We start from the raw sequence: 24,945 nt of genomic DNA, 5'->3' as shown, positions 1-24,945 counted from the left end.
AAGGGACAGATTGAAGGAAAAATGATTTCAAAGGCATTGCCATGGGAGCTGAGGTCAAGACTGAAGATTCTTCTCAGGCTCAGAGAGTGAACCCACCTATGTGTGTGGAAAGGATGAGTATACCCTGGAGCATGGAAAGAGCAGGTCTTTCATCCCAGTGTTCAGCAAGAATGTTACCATCACAGACTTCAGATAAGGTAAAACACAGCCCCTGGGAATCTGGGAGAATTTTGCCTCTAATTCACTGTTCTGTTGGGGGTTGAGCTTGTGCCCAGGAGATTGGGGAGAGTCTGGCCATCACCCCAGTGTTCTCAGAAGTTAGAGTCTAGAGTTTTGCCACCACCAAGATGCTTTCTGAGGGTGGAGTCAAGAACGTGGCCACTGAACAAGCCCTTGGAAAGAATGGGGCTGCTGCTCCATTAGTCCCAAGGACAAGTCATCATTCTATAGATGACTCCCAGACCTTGAAATCTAATGAAGTATGCCCTGCAGGTTTTTGGAGCTATTTGGGACCCATTACCCCTATTTTCCTTCCAATTTCTCTCTATGGAAATGGAAACACGTATCTTATGACTGCGCCTCTTTTGCATATTGGAAGCAGATAACTTATTCACAGTTTCACAGGTCCACAGCCTGAGGGGAATTTTGCTTCAAGACACTCCACACCTATAATTGATTTTAATGAGACTGTGTAATAAATATTGTTAGCAAAAGGATTTAAGGCTTTCAGTGTCTAGAACCACTGGATAAAATAAGGGAGAAAAAATAAAAAGCTTTTAAAGTTGTATTAGTTGACACACTAGCCTATCCATCACAGAAGGTAACAGAGTCCATCAATCAAGCAGTATTTAGGGTTCTGAATGTTTGATTAGAGTGAACTAACCTTCTACAATTGTATCTTTTCACTTGTTTTCTTTTGTTTCTTTTGATACATTTGCCAATGCCTTGTATAGAGGAAGAATCTGAGGATCTAGGCAAAGAGCCAAGGACAATGGGCCACACTTAGAGGCAGACATTTTGGTAGGATTAAGGGGCAAACATCTTGCTCATAAAGAAAGTATGGAGAGCTCAGTTCAACATTTGAACACTTTTTCCCTCAAGATATTTACTGAATTCTGAAACTAAGCATGCTATACAACTAAAAACCAAGTAAAAAGTTACTGAAAATCACTGCAGAAATATCAACAATGTATCTTTGGGCCTGAGAAGACAAGGACTCAACTTTAGGAATCTGACAAGGGCCTTGCAATCCCTATTGACTATAAATTGGAATATACTGAGGGCTCTAATCCATGAAAAGTGTGAACCACAGTTACATGGAAATCTACCAAAACGTTAATGAACTATTAATGATTCAGTTTAATCCTTGATTCAAATAATATAATCAGATGAAACGCTCTTTGCCTAGAAGAGTGAAGGGTTAATGTCCAGAGAAGTATAACATAACCCAGAGCTTCTACAAAATTTTACATACTATTTTGAGTCTTTTATGAAAACTATTAGTAATTAGTGAAATGTTCAAGAAAAAAAAGGAACATTTAAAAACGAAGAAAGAAATATATAAAAAAGAATCAAATGAAAATGTTAGATTTGGAAAATATAGAAATGAAACTTGTAACTTAATAGACACACACACAGGTGGCAAGATGACATCAGTTTAAGTGAGCATTCACCATCTCTCTTGCAAAAAAATCGGCTAAGGGGGGTGGTAAAATCCTGCCTGAGTGGGCATTTTGGGAACCCAAAAAGCAGGAGGCTTCAGGGCATCAATCTGGAGGGAGCTGGACAAAGAGATAAATTGCTCAAGGTAAAATCATGTGTTTCCCACCCACCCCCCACGCCCCAAGGCAAAAAGCTGCTGTGAGCCTCAACTCTGGCCAGCCATCCAGCAGAAGGAAGCATTCTTCAAGAGTGAAAGGGCTCTCCTCTTGACATAAAGGTGCAATGGACACAACCAATCCAATGTCCACATAGAAGAGGTGGCATTGGATTGGGAAAAGTGGACATAATGGACAAAGGGTATGGGGAAAGGCAGGAAGAGATGAGAGGAGGAGGCGTCTTCGGGACATGGAGCTGCCCTGGATGGTGCTTCAGAGGTAATCACCGGACATTGTAAATCCTCACAGGGCCTACATGATGGAATAGAGGAGAGTATGGGCCATGATGTGAACCAATGTATATGAGGTGCAGAGGTGCCGAAAGATGTACTTACCAAATCCAATGGATGTGACATGATGATGGGAACGAGTGTTGTTGGGGGGGGGGAAAGGGGGGGTGGGGGGGTGGGGTTGAATGGGACCTCACATATATATTTTTAATGTAATATTATTACAAAGTCAATAAAAAATAAAAAAATTTAATAAAAAAAAAAAAAAAAAAAAAAAAAAAAAAAAAAAAAAAAAAGAGTGAAAGGGCTCTGGCAAAGGGTAAAGATGGGTTTCTTTACTGTGGGTTTGGTTGCCTGGATCCCCTTTGAGCTTTGGGGAGCAGACCAGCCTGCTCCAGGTGGTACCAGGAAGAGGGAAGAGATGAATCTGCTGAGGCAACCTGATTTACCTAACCACCCTAAGAGAGAAACTAGGCCTGGGAGAGGGCAGAGTCAGGCAATTGACTAGTCCCATGCTGTAAACAATCAAAATTTCAATGCCTCTAAGGGAGGAGGGCAGTAGGAAGCACTTAATAAGCTTCCAAGAGCCTATTTGGGGTCCCCTAGGAGGAGGGGGTGGTCTGGAAGAGAGTTGAAAGTCATTTTTCCACGGTGAGTTCAGTTGCCAGAGTCCCATTTGAATTTCAGAAAGGAATCTAACTCGGCCAGAGGGAGGGGTTATCCACTCACAGAGGCTATTGTATCCTGCCACCCTGGGAGAGAAAACAATAAGAATAGAAAGGGGGCAGGGACAGACAGGCTCCTCATCAACAGACATGTACCCAACCGCAGAGTCAAACCTGCCTGAGGGAAAATGACTGGATAGCTTTCTGAAGACCTAACTGACGCAATGAGAAAATTTAGCACAGTGGAGGAGTTTCCACCTTAAATACATGAACTCCCTAGTACGATTCCCAACTCCTTTTAGAGTAGTGATCCACTGTGATATCAAACATCCAGCTGACACATTAGTATAGAGAAAACATAGACATTATTTTTGTACTAGCTTCTCCTGAATATCTTATTCTTCTTTTTTTAAAAAAGGTTACTTTTTAAAAAAAAATTAACTTAGTTTTCTTGCTAAAACCTGTTCCAAAACTTGTAGAGGACAGGCTGCAGGATGATTAATTGATGAACACCGGCAGCTTGAGAAGGGGCCTGAGAGAGAAGGCTGTTTTTCCTTAGTATTTGCTGGTTGACTGCTTGCTTGTGTGTTTGGTTTTTTGTTTTGTTTTGTTTTGTTTTTATTGCTTTTCTTTCCTCTTTCTTCCCCCTTCCCCCCTTTTTTAAATTAGGTGCTGCTGGCTTGTTTCTTGTTTGCTGTGTTTCCTTTTCCTTGATTTTCCCTTTTCTGTGTGTACTGATTTTGTCTATCAATGCCATCTCTTTTCCTTCCTTCATCTTTTTATATTTCACCTTCTGTTATTCTTACATTCCACTTCTCTTTGTTTAGTCCTCAGTTGTTCTGATTTTTATTTCTATCTTTTATATTCTGTTTTCTTTCTTTTATAACCATTTTCTACTTGCCTGTATTTTCTCTTTCCCTCTCTCCTCATCATTCAGACATTTTAATTCATTCTATATATTTTTCTCTATTCAGTTTCCTATTTCATTGTTGGTACTTCACTTTTTTTTCCCTATTACTCTACACTGCTTACATGAGTTAAATATTCATTTTCCTAGGTCTTATACAATTTCTCTTCTAACTTTTAATATTATTATTACACTTATTCTTTTTTTCTTTTCTTATATCTTTCCCTTTATCTGGCCCTAATCTTTTTCTTTCAAGGGAACATAGACAACAGCAAGGAAATAGAATAAGAGGAAAAAAGTGTCAAAGAGAAAATTTAACACACACACAGAAAATCAGCAACAAAATAAAAACCCGGAGTAGAAAGAAAAGGTAAGCAACTGAATAAATCCATCAAGATAAAAAGTTGACCAGACAGCAACAAAAAATTGCAAACCATACTAAGAAACAGGAAGACATGGCCTAATGAACAAACTAAAAACCAGGAAGAGATGCAGAACATCAAACAACTAATCAGAGCTGTCCAAATACCTATCATGGACCAACTTAATGAAGTGAAGGAAGAGATTAAGTACATTAAGAAGATACTGGGAGAACATACTGAAGAAGTTGTAAACATACTTAAAAGATAATGAATATGATGGTGATTAATAGCACAATACGAGAAATCAAAAATATACTGGAAGCACATAACAGCAGATTTGAACATGCAGCGGAAAGAATTAGTGAAGTGGAAGACAGTATATCTGAAATCAAACAGTAGAACAGATACATTAAAAGATAGAAAAGAATCCAGCAGGAAGTTAAGGATTTGAATAACAACACAGAATGCAAAAACATACACATTATAGGCATCCCATAGGGAGAAGAGAAGGGAAAGGGAACAGAAGGAGTATTGGAGGATATAATGGCTGAAAATTTCCCAACCCTATTGAGGAAGATGGATGTACATGTCCAGAAGTGCAGCACACCACAAACATTATAAATCCCAACAGGCCTACTTCAAGATATATACTTGTCAAACTGTCCAATGTTCAAGACAAATAGAAAATACTGAAATCAGAAAGAAGAAAGAAAAACATCACATATAAGGGAACCTCAATAAGATTAAGCACTGATATCTCATCTGAAACCATGGAGGCAAGAAGGCAGTGGTATAGCATAGTTAAGGTACTAAAAGAAAAAACTTCCAGCCAAGAATTTTCTATTCAGCAAAGCTGGCATTGAAAAATGATGAAGAGTTCAAAATATTCACAGGTAAACAGAAATTAAGAAAAAATGTCAATAAGAATGTTGGGAGCAGTCAAAATAAAGTACACGCCGAACTCAGCAAGAGCCAGCAGCACGGCTGCCAGAGAGAAGCCAACTTTCTCATTTGAGTAAACTATAATTAGTTCACCACAACATGGCGGGTCCCGCAACATGGCAGAATCCAAATCTGCCCTGTCACTTCCTTATTCTTCTTCCCTCTCAGTCCTTTGTTCTCTGTCTTCCCACCACTGCCCAGACCGATAAGATAGTGCACAGGCACAAGACGCAGGCGCAAGACGTGAAACTGAAGTCCGCCTTCTACCTCAGCAACAGAAGTAGCCAATCCCTAGCCTCCACCTCCACCCACCGCCCTTCCCCTTCCCAAGAGTATATATGCTTTGTTCCCTCAATAAAATTCGCAGCTTGATCAGAACACTGTCTTGCTGTCATTCTTCGTGTCTCTTGTCCCACCATTCTTTCTCGGCAGGTTTCGAGCCCTCGTTGCCGTCCCGCGGGCTGGGGCATAAGAAACCAATCCTTCAAGAAATATTAAAGGTAGTTCTGAAGATTGAAAGGAAAAAACAGGAGAGAGAGAGTTGGAGGAGTTTGTAAGAAACCCTAAAAAGACAAAAAGAGAAATAAAAACAATATATGACATACATAAACCCAAAGAAAATATGGCTAATGTAAGTAATGTCTTGAGAGTTATAACACCAAATGTTAATGGAATAAACTCACCAGTCAAGAGACACAGTTTGGCAGAATTGATAAGAAAATATGACCCATCTATATGCTGTCTACAAGAAACCCACCTTAGTCCCAGGGATTCAATACGACTGAAAGTGAATGACTGGAAAACAATCTTACAAACAAACAATAACCAAAAAAGGGCAGGAGCAGCTATACTAATATGAGACAAAATAGACTTTAAATGCAAAACTACTGTAAGAGACTGTAAGAGACAAAAACCATGTATTAGTAAAGGGGTAATCTTTCAAGAAAAAAGAACAATCATAAACATTTATGCACCTAACAAGGGTACCTCAAAATATTTGAAGCAAACACTGGAAAAACTAAGTGGAGAAATAGATGCCTCTACAATTATAGTGGGGAACTTTTATTTTCCATTACACAGAATATCTCAACAGAGAATCAATAAGGAAACAAAGACTTTGAACAATGGATTAGAATATCTAGAACTAATAGACATATTCAGAACACTACAGTCAAATAGAGTGGGATATACAATCTTCTCAAGTGTACATGGATCAATATAGACCACATACTAGGGCACAGAACAACTCTTAATGAATTCAGAAGGATTGAAATTATACAAAGTAATTTCTCTGACCACAATGTAATGAAGCTGGAAATCAGTAAGGGCCAGAGAACCAGATTAGGCACAAAGATATGGGAGTTAAACAACATACCATTAGACAAACAGTGGGTCAAAGAAGAAATCAAAATGAAATCAGTAACTATCTTGAAAGGAATGAAAATGACAGCACATCAAAACCTATGGGATACAGCAAAAGCTGTACTGAGAGGGAAATTCATAGCTATAAATTCATATATCAAAAAATACAAAAGAGCTAAAATCAAAGACCTAACTGCATACCTGGAGGAATTAGAAAAATAACAACAAACTAACCCCAAAGAAGTAGAAAGAAGGAAATGACAAAGATTAGAGAAGAACTAAATGAAATAGAAAATAAGAAAGCACTAGAAAAAATAAACAAAACCAAAAGCTTGTTCTTCAAGAAGAACAATAAAATTGACAAATCCCTATGTAGGATAACAAAGAAAGAAACAGAGAAGAGGCAACTAACAAATAAGAAATGAGGGAAGGGATATCACCACTGACCATACAGAAATAAAGAATATCATAAGAGAATGCTTGCAAAAATTATATGCCAACAAGAAGGGTAATTTAGAGGAAATGGACAAATTCCTAGAAACACACAAGTATCCTACATTGATGAAAGAAGAAAGAGATGAACTCAACAGACCAATCATAAGTAAAGAGATAGAATCAGTCATCAAAATCCTCATAACTAAGAAAAGCCCAGGACCAGAGGGCTTCATAGGTCAATTCTACCAAACATTCTGGAAATAACTAACACCAATCCCACTTAACGTCTTCCAAAATATAGAAGTAGAAGGAACATTTCCTGACTCATTCTATGATGCTAACAGTACCCTAATATCAAGACCAAACAACGATGCCACAAGGAAGGAAAATTGCAGACCAATCTCTCTAATGAACCTAGATGCTAAAATCCTCAGCAATATACTTGCTAATCATATTCAACAACACATCAAATGAATTATACACCATGAACAAATGGGTTTCATCCTGGGTATGCAAGGATGGTTCAACATAAGAAAGTCAATCAATGTAATACATCACATAAACAGATCAAAGAAAAAAATCATGTGATCTCTATAGATGCAATAAAAGCATTCGACAAAATACAATACCCTTTCCTGACAAAAACACTACAAAAGATAGGAATAGAAGGAAATTTTCTGATTATGATAAAGGATATATATGAAATACCCACAGCTAACATCATATAAAGTGGTGAAATCCTAAAGGCTTTCCCTTTAAGATCAGGAATAAGACAAGGATGCCCACTATCACTGCTTCTATTTAATATTGTGCTAGAAGTACTTACTCAAGCACTGAGTCAAGAAAGATATAAAAGTATCCAAACTGGAAAAGAAGTAAAAATTTCACTATTTACAGATGTCATGACCTTATACATAGAAAGCCCAGAGTAATCTACAACAAAGCTTCTAGAACTTATAAATAAGTTCAGTAAAGTCACAGGTTATGAGATCAGTGCATAAAATCAGTAGCATTTCTGTACACCAACAGTAATCAATCTGAGGAGGAATCAATAGTACTAAAATACTGTACTATTTTAGTTACAATAGTAACTAAAAGAATCAAATACCTAGGAATAAATTTAACTAAACATGTAAATAACTTCTATGCAGAAAATGACACAACACTGTTAAAGGAATCAAAGGAGACTTAAATAAATGGCAAAATATTTCTGTTCATGGATAGGAAGACTAAACATCATTAAGATGTCTATCCTACCCAAACTGATGTACAGATTTAATGTAATCTCAATAAAAATCAACACAGCATTTTTTTTTATGAATTGGAAAAACTAACTATGAAATTTATTTGGAAGGGATAGAGGCCCCAAATAGCCAAAGATGTATTGAAATAGAAAAATGAAATTGGAGGACTCACACTACCTGACTTTAAAATATACTACAAAGTTACAGTGGTCAAAACTGCATGATATTGTCACAAGGATATACATACTGACCAATGGAATCAAACTGAGAGTTCTGATATAGATCCTCCCATGTAGAGTCATCTGACATCTGACAAGCCCACCAAGACCACACAACTGGGAAAGAATGGCCTTTTCAGCAAATGGTGCTTGGAGACCTGGATATTCATATCCAAAAGAATGAGAGAGGAACACCATCTCACACCATACACAAAAATGAATTCAAGGTGGATCAAACATCTAAATATAAAAGCCAGGACCATAAAGACCTTGGAAGATAATATAGGGAAGCATCTACAGGACCTTGTAGTAAGAAATGGTTTCATGGACTTCACACCCAAAGCACGAGCAGTGAAAGAAAAAATTAAAAACTTTTGCACCTCAAAGGAGGTATCAAGAAAGTAAATAGACCCCCTACCCAATGGGAGAAAATATATGGTGACTATATCTCTGATAGCAGCCTACTATACCATATGTATGAAGAAATCCTACACCTTGAAAATAAGACAAACGACCCATTTAAAAACTGGACAAATGACTTGAAAATACAGTTCTCCAAGGGAAAATACAAATGGCTAAAAAGCACATGAAAAGATGCTCAACATCACTAGCTGTTGAGGAAATGCAAATCAAAACTACAAGGATACACCATCCTAAACTCATTAGATTGTCAGCTATTAAAAAAACAAAGGACTACAAGTGTTGAAGAGGATGTGGAGGAATTGAACTCTCATCCACTGCTGGTGGGAATGTAGAATGTACATCCATTCTGGAGGACAGTTTGGCAGTTCCTCAAAAAACTAACCAATGAACTGCCATATGATCCAGCAATTTCACCGCTGGGTATATACTCAGAAGAATTTAAAGCAAGGACCCGAACAGATATATGCACACCAATTTTCATAGCAACATTATTCACTATTGCCAAAAGTTGGAACTAACCCAAATATCCATCAACAGATGAATGGATAAACAAAATGTGGTGCATACATACAATGAATATTACTCAGTTGTAAGAAGGAATACAATGCTAACACATGGGATAACATGGATGAATGTTGAGGACCTTATGTTGAGTGAAGTAAGCCAGGTATTGAAGGATGAATATTACATGACCTCACATATGAGTTAAGCAAATAGAGCAGACTCAGGGAGCTATTGTCTGGAAGATAGGCTTACAGGAAATAGAAGTTTGTGAGCCAATGCCCATACGGGTGAAATCTATGATAAGGTGGAAGTTCGTAGTTGGACAGTGAAGGGATATGACAGTGTTATACTATTGGGTTGGGCAATGCAGGTTAGACAGGGGGGTAGAACAGGGAGCGTGGGCTGGATGGTCCTTGGAACTGGGGGGATGGACTGGGTAAACACTGGAGATTGGCAGGTATGTGGATGAAAATATAAAGTTGCGAATGCTCTTATGGCAATATGACAAGGAAAGATTACCAGTTTAGGGTGTTGGACAGCAGAGCATTCAAGACAGGGCGCACCTGGGGCAGGCTTCTAGGGAATGTGTGAGCGATCATTTGGTCATAATGTTTTATATCAGTGAGTAGAGACCCACATAAAGAGCAGGAAGAGTTTGACTACTATCCTGAGGAGGACTGATATGTTCTCAAACAGAGGGGCAGGAGTCTTTTGAGAGCTTGAACTGTTCCTAATAAGGGAGGACAAACCAGTGTGTCAAGACCTCAGTGTTGGCAGTGGACTTGGCCCAGTGGTTAGGGCGTCCGTCTACCACATAGGAGGTCTGCAGTTCAAACCTCGGGCATCCTTGATCCGTGTACAGCTGACCCACACACAGTGCTGATGCATGCATGGAGTGTCCTGCCACACAGGGGTGCCCCCCACATAGGGGAACCCCACGCACAAGGAGTGCGCCCTGTAAGGAGAGTGGCCCAGCGCGAAAGAAAGTGTAGCCTGCCCAGGAATGGTGCCGCACACATGGAGAGCTGACACAAGATGACGCAACAAAAAAGAAGATGCAGCAAATCGACAGAGAACAGACAACTGGGGTGGAGGGGGGGAGAGAAATAAATAAATAAAATAAATCTTAAAAAAAAAAAGACCTCAGTGTTGTTGCAAGTAACTATGAATCTTGTCATCCAAGGAGTGAAGCTGGGTGATAGCCATGGGCTGCAAGGGGAGGGGGAAGGAGGAATAGAATAGATGGAACAGGGGGTATTTAGTGCAGAATGGAAGTGTTCTACATGATCTTGCAAGGATGGACACAGGCCATGTTAAATATCACAAAAATTTATAAAGTGTAAGGTCTAAAATGTTAATGATAATGTAAACCATTGACCATGATTAGTAGCTATGTTTCAGTGTTTGCATATCAGTTGTGACAAGTGTACCATCCAAAGATAGAAAATTATTAACATGGGAAGGAGGAAGTGGGGAGGAAGTTGGGTGTATGGGAGTCCCCTGTGTTCTGTATGTGACTTTACTGAGACCTTAAACTTCTTTGAAAACAAAATGAAAAAGAAGTAAGACACTGGGGAGTAAATGGAAGAAAATGTCATTGTACACACAGGACTGCAGATGAAAGGCAAAATGTCAAAAAATTTTTAAATACTTTTCATTATTTTTTTAATATCCCAAATAATTTAGTTTCAGTTTTTTAAAATTTCATGTATTTAATTTCTTATATTTAAAACTATCATTATTATTTCATTTTCTATTTATTGTATTTGGCTATTTTATTGGCTTCATTTTCATAAGTCACATAGACTTATTGTGATCCTAGCAATGGAAGAAATCACAACACTGATGTGAAGGAGTGGCCACTGGAGGTTCTGAGGACAAGGAGAGGGAAAAACAGGTATAATACAGAGACATTTTGGGGACTTGGGAATCGTCCTGAATGACATTGCAACGACAGATTTAGGTCATTATATATCTTCCCAGAACCTACAGATTTGGGTGGGAGAGAGTGTAAACTACAATGTAAACTATAATCCATGCTCAGTGGCAATGCCCCAAAATGTGTTTATAAATTGCAATGAATGTACGCAAATAAAGGATGTTGTTTATGTGGGAAAATGTGGGAGGTGTGGAGAGCAGGGTATATGGGAATCTCTATATTTTTTATGTTATATTTATGTAATCTAAGTAACTTTAGAAATATAAAAAATATTTTAAAAACTTAATAGATGGATTTAACAGAGATTTAACAACACAAAAAAGGATTAATGAATTAGGAGTTACGTCAGTAGAAAATATCCACAGAAAGAAAATGATGGAACATATTTAAAAGCATGAAGGAGATTTTTGTGCAATGTGAAAATATCTAATAAATGAAAACTGAGAGTCCCAGAATCAGAAAAGAGTATATAAACAATATTTGAAGGTGATTTTCTATAAGTTAGGAAACAAAGAAATGCATTAAATTACAGACTGAGAAAGTTCTATGAACCCCACGCATTTTAAATGCCAAGAAAACTACTGATGAACATGTTACAACATTATTGTAACATTATAACTCATGAAAAACAGAAAAAAACAATTCTTAAAAGCAGCCTTAGGGGTGAGGGAGAGAGGTGAGGAAGACATACTGTTTTATAAAGAGCAACAATAAAGGTGATAGCAAGAGAAATCAGGAGATAATAAAGTAACTTATTTGAAAAGTTGAAAAAGAAAGTTGCAACCCCAAATCACAGTGAAAATAGCCTTCAAAAATAAAAGTATAACAAAGAAGTTTTCAGGAAAACAAATAATAAAAAGGAAATATTTGCATAAAAGAAATGCCATGTTGAATTGAACAATAAACTGTAATCCCTCCTCCCTCCTGGGATTAATATTTTGTCATATAACTTCAGTTCTTTCCCCTAGTAACATAGTGTACTTCCTTACCCCTCTACTTCTGGCTCAAGCATGTGTCTTGCTTTGGCCAACAGAGTGCTAGTATATATGAACCAAATATAACGTGAAATGTGATAGTGCGGGTGGGATTTTCCTCTTAAATTTTTACCACTTTCATAAGAATTGACCTGATTAGGTTGCCTATCCAAGAGTGATGAGGAACACATGTAGAAACACAGGACTCAACCTGCAGCTGAGATATGTTTGAGCAAAATAAACATTTACTGTTGCAAGCCATACGGACTGATGGTTGGTTGTTACATAAGAAAAGCTAAATGATACCCATACTGTCAAAAGAAAAATTATTTCAGAAAGAAATACGGAAATGCAAAAAGAAAGGAAGGATCCTTTCTTCACATAGGGTAATGTGGGATGTATAAAAACATATTGAATGTACAGAACAACAGTATTAATATCTTGTCGGGTTTAAAATATATGAGAATTTAAAAGTATGAAAACAATAAAACAATTTGGAGAGGGCAAAATATGTTTCCAAAATTAAGAGGGAAGTGATAAAGTTAATTTATATTAGACTTCCACTAATTACTTTGTATACAAAGGGAATAAGTACTCTAGTTAAAATAACTATGATTGTCAGAATGGAGAAAAAGAAGGAAACAAACTATATAGTACTTCAAGAGACAAATCTTAAATACAAGGACAAAGAAAGGTTGGAATAAAGAAATGGAAAATGATATGTCATACAAAAATGAAACAAGAAAAAAATGGTGGTATCGTCACTAAAAATTAACAAACTCTTTTAAAGCAAGAAGAATTACTAGAGATGAAGTGGGACATTTCACAATGATAAAAGGGTCAGTCTATCAGGAAGATCTCACAGTTTCATATTTGCCTTAATGTGGTTAAATAGCTTCAAAAATATAAAGCAAAACATGATGGGAAAAACAGACAAATCACAATCATTGTGGCAGCATCCCACATTTCTCTCAATATCTGATAGGATAAGCAAATAAAAAATCAGTGAATATATAAAACTGAACAAGAAAATTAGCAAAATGAATTCATTGTTATTATAGTTCACAGCACACAATACTGATAGCATGCAAGTTATTTTAAACTGTGCAAGGAATATTTATAAAAATTGACAGTGGCACTATGCATTTTTATTAAAATAATACAATAAATTTCATTCAGAATAATTCTTTGAACATAGAATTTGAGCTAGAATTAAATAAGAAAATTTTGAACAGAAAATCCAAACACACACACAAAAACACTATAAATTAGTGCTTGTAAAACTGGTAAAATGTGAATAAAATCTATGGATTGTATCAATATCAATTTTGGGAGGGAAACTAGATGAAGAATATATGGGATCTTGCTGTATTATTTCTTACAACTGCTCATGAATCATCTGAAAATAAAGGTTAAATATATATACCAAAACTCAATTAAGAGGAAATAGAAAATTAATATGTCCTATGTCTATTTTTTTAAAATAATATTGGTGATTAAAACCTTTCCACTATACCTCAATAACTTCACCACTGAATTTTTTCAGGCACTTAAAGAATTACCCCAATTTTGTTCATGACTCTCCAGAAAATGAAAAGGGAACACTACTGTTATGCCTGCTAAGTCATTTATGGGTAAAGTATACTGTTGACTGCAATTTATTTCAAAATGCATCAAAAAAGATGTATATAGAGATAGACAGAGACATGGATAAATACATGATAAAACAAAAATAGTAAAAGGTTAATCATAGAATCTAGATCATGGGTATATGTAATTTTACTGTACAATTCTTTCAACTTCTCTGTATGCTTCAATATTTTCTTAATATTGAAAAATGGAAAGACAAAAATTAGAGATTATGACTATAGACAGCACCTTGATAGAGTTTTACTGCAACAAGGTCTTGAGTAGCTGAGAAAATGAAATTTAATGCAAAATTTCAGAAATTGACTTTAAATATCAATAATTAATCTATGATTCTAGGTGGGAACACAGGGCATAAATTGTAATTGATGTAATTAAAAACATTTTAAAATTTCAGAAATTCATATATTTACTTTATTAAACATAGAAAAATATTTTGATAAAATTGACCAATCTTTCATGATTACAACCCTCAGCAAACTAGGAATATAAGGAAACTTCCCAAAGTCCAACAAATAGATCTATCTTCAGAATATAGATTGCTAACTACCCTACTTAATAATGAAATATTGAATGTTTTCCCACTGAGGTTGGGAGCAAGACAAGAATAGTCCAATATCATCATTTCTACTCAACATTGTACTAGAAGACATATCCACTACATTAAATAATTTATATATGTAAAGTTCTATACACATATTTTGTGAAATGCATATATGAATTAAAAGTATATGACATGGATTTGGCCCAATGGATAGGGCGTCTGCCTACCACATGGAGGTCCAAGGTTCAAACCCAGGGCCTCCTGACCCATATGGCAAGCTGGTCCACATGCAGTGATGATGCGTGCAAGAAGTGCCATGCACACAGGGGTGTCCCCCACGTAGGGGAGCCCCACGCAAGTGCGCCCCGCAGGGAGAGCCACCCTGTGCAAAAAAACGTAGCCTGCCCAGGAGTGGCACCGCATACACGGAGAGCTGATGCAGCAAGTTCACGCAACATAAAGAGACACAGATTCTCGGTGCTGCTGACAAAAATACAAGAGGACACAGATGAACACCCAGCGAATGGACCCAGAGGACAGACAATTGGGGGGTTTGGGGGGGCGGGGAGGAGGGGGAAGGGGAGAGAAATAAATAAAAAATAAATTAAAAAAAAAAGTATATGACATATATTTCTTTAACTGTGCTTCAACTAAACTTTTTTAATAGAAAGGAAAGCAATACCTCCATTTACTTTATTGCAGATGTAATAATATACAAATATATCAATTTATGGTTTACACTTTAAAATATACAAAACCATGCTTAATATTAGCTTCCATTGAAGCCATGCAAAAATACAAGCTTATTTTTTTTCTGTTACTTTTTCCACATTTACAATATGGCAGCATCTTATGATCATTTTGCTACATATCTAGTTCTGGTTTTAGAATACATACATATGTATTCATGTAATTTGGTATGAGATTGAAACCACATATAAACCAGCATGAGGGAAATGTTATAAATAGCCGATGATTTTCCTCACCAATAAAAGGTAAAAGCCATAACACTGAATCCTGTTTTTCCTGGAAAACCAAAGAGTAGAAAAGCAAATCAGAAAAGCCAGGATGACCACCATGAGGCTTCACAGATTAAGTTCTGTTAACTTCCAACTCCAGTCCTTATTAAAGACGACAATATCTAAATTTTCCATGGATGTGGGCTATGAGATTTGTATATCTAGCAATTACAATAGTGATTGAGGCCAACTTTACTATTGCTTGGAAACAGTACTTGCTAAAAAACATCTCTGGACAATTTCAGGAACTCATTTTCAGCTGGAGATTCTAGTAACTACTGACTAGAGGGCCAAGTCCCAGGTAATGTAGTCAGACATTACATAAAGACATGCTGGAGAACAACAGAATAGCTTTATAGGATTATTGATGTTTAGAGGTAGAATGGATCCTAGAAGGTAAACAGTGCAACCTTTATCTTTTATAAAGGAGCATATGCCATCAGAGATAGATCACACCTCTTGCTCAATATCACAGAGACATTAGAGAAAGCTGAGGCAAGAATTGAGTTTTCTTATGCAATTAGAATAGTCTGCCCTTGATAACACAGTGCCAATAACCACTGTTCAGAAATCCATATATAGATACATAAAGTCATCTCATGAGGTATTTGGTATCTGTGAGAGGTTGTATGGCATCTTTATTCACAAATTTTCCATTTCATAAAATATTGAAAAGGGACCAGGTGTTGCATTCAGATGAACGATTTGGGCAATACATCAGTAGAATCATATCATCTCAGATCATCCAACATGGAAAGCAGCAAAGTGCAGAATTAGTGCTGTTTTGAATGAGCAAAAAACTAATGAAACAGGACCACACGACAATTTTCACATAAGTGCAGCAAAGAACGGTGCTTTGTCCACTAATTAAACCATGCTAGAAAACATTCACATGACAGCTATCACTTTAGTTTGAAGGAAATTAGAACCCATTCAATGAGTGATTGATAAATTGATTGAAGTCTATTTGGGGAATGTCTAGAATCTAAAGAGCCTAATACTATTGCCCAAAATATATTCTTTCCATCTGCTCTCATTGTGTCTACAGGTTGAGAGTAATCAGGGCCACATTATGATTTTCATGGATCAAAGGTACTTTTGTCTTTGTAGGCCCCTTCCTCCAGTTATTAAATTTATTTATTGAAAATTACTCAATATAACATGAGTGTATTAATATTATATATTGAAATATTTTCTTTGACCTAAAATTTTATTTTTTTCTTCTGATATTTAAAAATATTTAAAACATTTTGATAGGTTCCTAGAGTTATTGTGGGCCCTAGGCAGCTGTTTCTACTGCTTAGTAGATAAGTTGACTCTGAGGTTAGACATCTTTTCTTAAGAGCTACAGAAATCTCTTGGATTTCACAAATCAGCAAAGTCAGAAATGCGAATCTTTGCTTAGATATCTTCAGTTTATCATCAGTAGGAGGATTTGACTTGCTTTTAAAGGCCATTTTTCATCTCAAAAAAATGGAATCTTTATCATCTCACCATATTCAGAGGCTAGAAATGACTGAAAAATAACAGATGAGTAAGATGTTCCTTGGTAGTAAGTGAAATTCACGTACATTAGCTTCATGGCTTAAAAGAGGTTCACTCTTTTTCTCAGTAAAACCACACATTTCAAGCACAGAACAGTTGAAAATGCAAATGTTAGATCTAACAATGGCAAGATCTGCACTACTTTGAAATAAAATTTGTGCTAACATATATCCTAGACATGATCTTTCCTATAATAAGAACACTCTATTTCATTGCATGCTATTCATGGAAGCATATGAGGAAAATGTTCTCTATGTGAGGATTTAGGACAAATTAAACTAAGTTTGCATCACTAGGTCATCCACCAACAAGTTATTTTACAATTCTTTTGATCATATCAAAATCCAGAAAAAGAGATTTCAATAGAATGAAAAAAGTGAAATATAGAAGAGAAAGAGTGGTGGTTTGATTTCTTTGGAATCTCTAATTTCTGATGTTTGATATTAATAATTTAGAATTCTGTCAAGCTACTGCATGAGACTTTTTCAGATTTTCAAAACAGTTGCAAAAACAACAAAAAAAGCATTATCTCTAAATGAAATAAAAATCAATAGTTTTACTTTTGTCTTTAGATTCATATAAATCCAGGTATATTCACATGACTAGGAGAATATGGTAGTAAATGTCTATTTATTATTTTTTATATTAAAATACTTTTGTATTCAATGATGGCATTTCCAATTATACAGGATGATATGTTGTTGCCTAAAATCATCTCTGAAGGTGTTTTGGCTTCTACTTTTTTGCTAGCAGCTCAGAAGTCACCAGTTGTCTATCTCATAAAGTATTAAACTGGAATCAGGCACAATAATTTGTTGAACTTCTGGCTGAATAGCATGAAGTGATTCAATCCAGAACCCATTCATGTTCAATTCATTAAACGAAAGAATGCTTTTCAACCTTTCAGATAAAGTTTATAATATAAGCCAAGAGGATATGCTTTTCTAAATTTACCTATTGCTTTGACCTTTTCTAAGACTCCTTCTCTATTAGGAATTTAAAATCCCTCATTTTAGCTATGTACTAAGTGAAAAAACCATGGGAAAAAAATGATGAAATTGAAGTAGGGAACCACAGGATGAAATAACTTAATATTGCAGACTTCATTGAAGAGATTCTAGTTGATATCTCAATTCAAGAACTTCCATTTTGCTTATATCCTCATCCTTAGGCCTGATAATACCATCATTATTAATAATAGCTCTTATTAATAAGGTATGTTTTGTTCTCATTGCTTGATCCTAGATGAATATTTTTGAGTAAAATCATGAAATTCCATTTTTGTGAAGTGTATTATAATATCATGCCATACTTGTAGCATGAAATAGCAGCCTTTTTCAATGATTAATGTGTATCATGCCAGTGGGATAACTGAATAGTTTTGGCATTTTAGTTTTGGTCCATTTGTATAAAAGAAGTAAGTATCTGGGGAGTAGGCATAGCTCAGTGGCTGAGTGCCTGTTTCACATGTACAAGGGTCTGGGTTCATTCCCCAGTACCTCCTAAAAATAATTGTAGGCTCTGAGGAAGAAAACAGAAATGCTGTATATGTGTGATAACAAGACAATAGAAAAACATTAGTTCTGAAGTCATGTTGGGTTAAATTCATAAACCCAGTTTTCCAGTGGGGAGTAGAAATGTGAATACACACTTATCTTCTGTGGAACTTTTCCATACTTCTTTTGGGGGTTCTTGCCCTCTGATTCAGTACGCAATACACTATAAATCTGTTTTTTATCAGCTCCTAATTTCCATCAACATGTATCCATTCTATCCTTACAGATTTACGTGTTTTTTATTTTATTGTTTGTTTACTTTTCCAACTTGTACATCTAAAAATATTGAATATTTATCCTCAGAATCAGAAATCTTTAAAAGTTATAAACAAATTTAAAAGTTTGCTATAATCTCCTTGGGGCAACAAATTCCTATTGGATTTTTTTTCTCATTGCACAGAAACCTGCTACAATAATTTTTTAGGTTGCCTGTCCCTGGGTTTGAAGAGAAAGATTTTAAAGACTATGATCATTTAGGGCCTATAACTGGGCATTCCTTGAATATAATCCATCACACTAACGGTGGGCTTAAATAGTTGAGATGATTGTGTTCAGAAGTCTGGTTGTTAAGTTTGCTTAGCAGGCAGATTTTCAGTTTCTATTGGAGTTTTGATTACTTGCTTTAATTAACAATGGTATTGGCCAGTTTTGTGTCTAAAGTTTCCATGTTGGCATGGTAAACTCCAATTGGGTAATCACAGATGTAGGAATCTTACAGGCCAGATCATCCAGTTCCCTATCAGGTTAAAATATTGCCTCCATTACATCCTCCCTCCCTTGGCAAAAATTATCTAACTCTACTTATATAAGCAAACATGGCAATGAATAAAATCCTATCTGAATGGTTAAATATTAACATCCCTATGATGACAGCTACATTGTTATTTAACCCACTCCCCCATTGTCTTAGCTTGCCACTCTGCTGTGACAAACTCCACATTATGGTTTGACTTAAACAACAGGAATTTATCAGCTCATGGTTTTGAAGCTAGTTGAAGTCCAAAATCCAGGAGGTCAGCAAGGTGATGCTTTCTTTCCATGTCTGTAGTATTCTGGTGCTGGCTGCTGGCAACCCTGGGGTCTCTTGACTTATATCCTGGGCTTGGGACACAAGGTAGTGTCTTCTCTTTTCTCTCAAGTTTCAGGGATCCCAGTTTATTTCTTTATAAAGCCTCCAGGAATATTAAGTCCACCCTATCTCAGCTGGCCACACCTTTACTAAAAAGAACATCTTCAAAAATCCTGTTTACAATGGGTTAACACCCACAGGGATATGGTTAAGAAAAATGGGAAGCATGCACTTAGAAAGGGGTGGTGAAGTATATAAATACCCCTAAAAAAATAGACGGTGAGACCTGAACTTGGAGCAAGTCCCAATAACGGAATGAGAAGTTGATACATTTCAAACGTCTTTATACAAAAAGCATCCACTAGAGAAGATTATTGAGAGAGAAGTATTTAACATTGGAACAAGAGGATTATCATGTGTCAGATAAGTAGATAATTTTTTTAATTGAAAAAGAGAATACAGACAAAGCATACTGAAATTACCTTAGTCTGGCTAAGATGACTAATTAGCATGAATTTAATAATTTGAATATTTTGAAGTGGGTTATCTGAAGGTGATACATGTGTGTTTGTGTGCATATGGTTTTTGTTTCTTTTTTGTTTGTTTTTTGATAATTCCTCTGTCCACAATCTGTAGATGGCCAGCCCCTCAGGCGCTCAGGGTGTTTTAGTTCCAATGCTAGGAAGTGTGAATGTCTTTCACTTAGGAGGTGCCTCTCAGGGCCCCTCAGAGTGGATTACCATATATCCATAGTTTAAATCAATCCCATATGAATGCTTCTATTTTGGTATAAAAGCTTCCACGCGCTTCTATATATTATGTTGATGATGGGTTTTTGTTTGTTTGTTTGTTTGTTTGTTTTAAGCAGAATCCTGCATTTATCTGTGTTTCATATATAGTATTATGCCTCTATTTTAGCGTCCATCACTCTGTGTTAAAAATTTGTGTTCCATGTCTGCCTGCCCCACTAAAACACCTGTCACAGTCAATTCTCTATACGTGTTGTGGCTAGCATACTACTTGACTTCCAAAAGGTACTCAATGGATGTCAAACAAAGAGAAATAGGAGATTTTGTCCTGTAACTCTGTACATTTCTTGAGATTTTTTTTATTAGAGTAGTTGTGAATTAAAGAAAAATAATGCAAAAAATGCAGGATTCTTACTTGTGTTGGTGTGGAACATTTGCTCCAATTTATGAAATCACATTTTCATAATTGTGTAATATGTGTATGTTTGTGGTTTTATGTTTGCAATATGTATATATCTTCACACTTAAAGGAAACTCCAGAAAAACTACATATTAATTTTTCCATTGAAATAATTCCAATAATTAAAGTTAATTTAAAGTAATTTCAGTGTATTTTGTATGTATATTTTAATTTCTGAAGTATGGATCAAATTCAGATTTTCTCTGAATTGGATAGACTCCAGTTGACAGTTCTGTCAAAATTCTCTAATTTTGAGTGCACAAATCAGCATCTCATAAAAATGATGTGTCTTATTACTATCTAAATCCTTGAATTCTTATAGGAATGAGAAAACTCATTAACTCTATGATAACATTCTCAGGGTGGAGAGATTACCACCAATATGTGAATTTCACTGGAATTCCAGGACCGCACAAAACTATCAGAGAGAACCTCTTAAAGACAGTGCCCATGAAGCAAATCCAAGACATATTACTAGAGCAAAAAAATACGACTCTTCTGATTCCATCATTATTTGTAAGTAGCTCCAAGTTACCAAAACAAATCTAACAATCATGAGACTATTTAAGGTTCTTCAAGAATCAATATGTTGTTTATGAAGAAGAAATATATGAGAGTTAAAAATGTTCGGGAGTACATATAACCAGATAAAGATCAGTGTAAAAAGATGTATATCCAGTCTAAAATGCATATTTGAGGTATTTGCTTCCAGAGAGTAACATATATGGAAAGGGACCATGAATAACTAAGGCCTGTCATAAAGTCTCATTGACTTCAACTAAATCTGTATGTTGTAAATCTTGATAGATTTCCCACCCTGGGAACCAGACTATTATACATTTCACCAATTAGTTACCTTAGCTTTTCCCTTTGGTTTCCTGATAATCATAGAAATATATAAAGGAATGAGATTGCATTCATCTAATCTACCCTAGTGTACAATGTAGGCAATCCCTTCCACAACTTATTGGGAAAATGATGATCCAGCTTTCACTTGAACATTTCCAGTGATGGGGAGCTCATACCTAACAAGGCAACATAGTCCATAGCTGGAGAGTCTTGATTATTGGTCTGAATTCTCTTTCCATGTTAACATCACATGTTAGAACTTCAGGAGCTAAACGTGATAATCATTCAGATATTTAGAGACAGCTATGACATTCCCTGCCACATGCTATCTCTCCTCTTTTCTAATTCTTTCAGCAATGGTAGAAATGATGGATATTTTTGTCCCTTCAATATATTTTCTATTCCTCTCTAGATAAGCCCTAATTACTAACATGGTTACAAAAATTGCCCTCCTGGAGAGCAAATGTGACTCAAGCAGTTGAGTGTCTGCTTCCCACATGGGAGGTCCCAGGTCAGTTCCCGGTGCCTCCTAAAAACAAACAAACAAACAAAAAACAACAAGCAAACAAAATTAAAAAAAAAAACAAAAACGACTCAGGGGAACTGGTGTGGCTCAGTATTTGAGTGCAGTCTTCCTACATCTGAGGTCCCAGGTTCAATCTCCAGCCCTGGTAACTCAAAAAAAAAAGTTGCCTTGCAGTAAGCATGCAAACATTTCACAGTCCAGTAGTGAGCACATAATCATTATGCTATCCAAAATAGAATATATATATGTATCAGTGGAGAGTAACTACAGCCAGGAAACAAAGAAGTGAATTCCCATTTTGTCTTTGCCATTCACATGCCACATCACTTTGGGAAAAGTCCTTCCTATTCCAAGGATGCTAGGGAATTAGTTAATGCATGATAAGGTATTGTAGTAAAACACTGTGATATCCAGGGATGAATCATGCCAAATAGTTTCAAAGTAATGGTGGTGAGGTAATGATTTCCATTCAGTTTCTGAAAAGATCATTTAAAATGGTGTCAGCAAGTTGATAATCATGCTTCTTTCAAGTACTATAGAAGTTGTAGCCAAAAGGTTAGAAGTTGTAGCCAAAAGGTTAGAAGCTCTGCTTTAAAATGCCTTGTCTAGAAGCCTAGATAGATTGAGATTCTGAATGATACTCTTCATTGATTGCTACTTTAAATGTTAATTTCACTAGCTTTGCATTTCACATTTCTTTCTGTTTCTTTTTGCTTCTCTACTTCATAGCAAATAATAACTTTGAGCTCATTTACAATTTATTGTTAACTTTATTAAAATTTCATGAGATGACGGTCAATTGGTTAAACCAAGGAGACAACTTAGTTTGTTGGAATTTCGTATTTTCTGATCAGATGAAATGCCTCTGTGCAAATTCTCTATGCAAAACAAAGACTTAGCAACATAACATGTATAGCTAAGTGTAAAGCATACTTACATTGCTTTAACTAATACCTGTGCTGTTAATCAACATTCACAATGGCATGATCGCTAATCTCACTGATTAAGAAAATACTAGAAAAAGCCAATGAAGAATTAATCACAACATTTATACTGCAGATAATTATAAATTACAAATACGGTTGTATAAATCCCCTGTAAAAAACGTTTAGAGATTAACTTTTAGAGTCATGCCAAGAATATTTCACCTTAAGAAAAGAGCAAGGAGAACAGTGATAGTCTATATATCGAAAATTCCATAAAGATTATTTTTCTTTGACTAGTACCCAAATAGAATTCATGCTGAAATTTTTCATGTTGACTAAGTTAATTAGAGCAAATCTATACTGTGAAAAAATGTTTATATTTTGTGATTAATATCTACCCCAAGCAAGATAGAGATGTTGAGTCCATTGTAACTGACACCTACTTTCTGAATGGATCTTTGGAATAAAAAAAGCTAGTGAAAATTAAGGGCCATTAGTACTTTAAATATAACAGTGTCATAGGAGATATATTACTGAGGCATGGGCCTTGCTTTTTTTGTAATATAGGATTCAGAAAAAAAACGTAAACTTTTTTTTTTTTAGGTAACAGAACCCGGGATTGAACCCAAGACCTCATATGTAGGAAGCCAGCGCTCAACCACTGAGCCACATCAGCTCCCCTGAGTTGGTTCCTTCACTTGTTTGTTTCATTGTTTTCAGGAGGCACCAGGAACCAAACCTGGGACCTCCCACCTGGGAAGCAAGCACTCAACTGGTTGAGCCACCTCCACTCCCCAAAAATGTTATATACTTTTAAAGGCATTGATATTCATATATTTGCTTGTGGAGAATGATGGAAATAGTTCCCATTCTGATGGAAAAACAAAAATTGGGATGCAGCAGAACATAAGGCATGATCTTCATGAAGAATGTCTGTGATCTGCCATATCAGTCCAGAGGAAAAATAGTTCCCTTCATACAAGGATCCTTCATGTTGCCCTTCAAAAGCCACACACACTTCCCTCTCAGCCCAACACCCTCATTAACCCTGGCAACACTAATCTGTTCTCTATTTCTAGAATTTTGTCATTTCAGTAATGTTAAGTAAATGGAATCTTACTGTATGTAACCTTTGGTTGTAAACATTTTCACTTAGCACAATAATCCAGGGATTCATCCAGGTTGTTGAATGAATCAATAGTTTTTTCCTTTTCATTGCTGAGTAGTATTGCATGGAACAAATGTACTACAGTTTGTTTAACCAGAACATCTCAGTTGTTTCCAGTTTGGTGCTATTATAAATAAAGCTGCTATGTGCAAATTTGTATATAGTTTTTTGTGTGAACAAAAATTTTCATTTCTCTTGGACGATAGCCCAAGCACGCAATTGCTGAGTTATTTGGTAAGTACAAGTTTACAGGTTTTTTGGGTTTTTTTGTTTTTTGTATCTTTTTTAAGAAATTGCCAAACTGACTGTAGCATTTTACATCCTCACCAGCAATATATGAGTGGTCCAGTTTCTCTGCCTCTTCATCAGCATTCCATGTGTCACTAATTTTTATTTTAGCCATTATTATAGGTGTGTAATGATATCAGAGCTATTTACATTTGCATTTCCCTTTTCATGTATTTATTTGCCACTGGTATTTGCTCTTCAGTGCAATGTTTTTTTATGTTTTTGCCCATTTTTAAAAATTACATTATTTGTACTGTTGAGTTTTGAGGTTCTTTATATATTCTATATACTAGTCCTTTGTTAGATATGTAATTTTCAAATGTTTTTCTCCCAGTCTCTACTTTCTTTTCATCTTCCTAGCAGAGTCTTTCACAGAGCCAAATTTTCTAAGTTTGAAGTCTAATTTATATATATTTTTCTTTTACAGATAATGTTTTTGGTGTCAACCCTAAGAATGCTTTTCTTAGTCTTAGTTTCAAAGATTTTCTTGTGCTTTCACTAAAAGTTTTATAGTTTC

This window comes from Dasypus novemcinctus, chromosome 8 (genome assembly GCF_030445035.2).
Source record: "Dasypus novemcinctus isolate mDasNov1 chromosome 8, mDasNov1.1.hap2, whole genome shotgun sequence".
Lineage (NCBI taxonomy): Eukaryota > Metazoa > Chordata > Mammalia > Cingulata > Dasypodidae > Dasypus > Dasypus novemcinctus.
The sequence above is the reverse complement of the archived record's forward strand: the minus strand, read 5'-3'. Positions refer to the sequence as shown.